Below are 1,231 nucleotides of genomic sequence, written 5' to 3'. Positions count from 1 at the left end.
TGTTGCCTGATCTGATCCTTTTATATCCTCCCAACTGTCTCTCTCTGTCTGTTCTCCCCTCCTCCTTCTGGAATACTCATAACGTTAACCCAACCTTCCATCATCCAAATGCAAATCTCCATTAATCAAACATGGGTTTAACGGTATGGGCGAGTGTAACGGCCTCTCTCCTTTGCCCTGTCTGTGTCAAAGCCTTCTGGCCATGTTACTTCATGTCCAAAAAAAAAAAAAACAGGATTTTACTTGTAACTGCCACAGCGATAATTGAGGAAATTTGTTTTATTACACAGATCCAGATGAACTCCTTTCCCCCCTGTCTGAAATCCTGCTAAATCCTGTTTTTGAAATGATTATGACTGAATTAATTGAAATCTACTGGAGGAGATGCTTATACATGATTATTTAATGTCAAATTCTATAAAATGAAATCATTTTTTTTTTTAATTAACACACAGCAGCTTTGTTGATGCATGAAAACCATGATTTTCTTGTTCTTTAGTCTGTAAAGTTTAATGATGGAACAGTAATTCGAAATTAAATCAAGCTTTCCAGTACAATCAAATAATTGGATTACACTTTATTTTACAGTGTCCTTATTACAGTGTAATTATACATCTAAGTACTGAGTAATATGAATTAATTGCATGCATTATTAACTATAGTTAGGATGAGGGTTTGGGGTTAGTGTTGGTTGCATGTAATTATGCATGAGTTATTGTCATTACTATGTAACGTGTATAAGGACAACGGAAAGTACTGTACCAAGTACTGCACACCTCAAAATTAAAAGACTTATAGAGTATATAATGACTACTTTTTATAATGCTTTTCAAAAACATGAGAGTAAAATGTTTTATCCCATGTTATTATTATGAATCCAATCATTTTGGTCTAGTTGTCTAATGTGTTTATCTCATGATAACGTCCTTGACTGGAAGATAATGTTCTTCGGCAACATATATTTTACGATAACGATGTCACATGATAAAACATGAAAAACTACATACTGGGCACGAGGCAGTCGGATGGCCTGTGGTGGAATAGCTCTTTTGTGACATAATGCTTGTTACTGCATTGGTTAGAAACGGGGAAATACCTATCCAAAACTCGGCATAGCAAGAATGTACACCTTAGAGGAACAGAGAAGAGGACTGGAAAGTGAAATGAGGAACAGCTTTAGGCTTACTGCAAACTCACACTTACAAACCACCACCCCCCTCCCACCGCTGAT

The sequence above is a fragment of the Carassius gibelio genome, chromosome A23, assembly GCF_023724105.1.
Source record: "Carassius gibelio isolate Cgi1373 ecotype wild population from Czech Republic chromosome A23, carGib1.2-hapl.c, whole genome shotgun sequence".
Classification (NCBI taxonomy): domain Eukaryota; kingdom Metazoa; phylum Chordata; class Actinopteri; order Cypriniformes; family Cyprinidae; genus Carassius; species Carassius gibelio.
The sequence above is the reverse complement of the archived record's forward strand: the minus strand, read 5'-3'. Positions refer to the sequence as shown.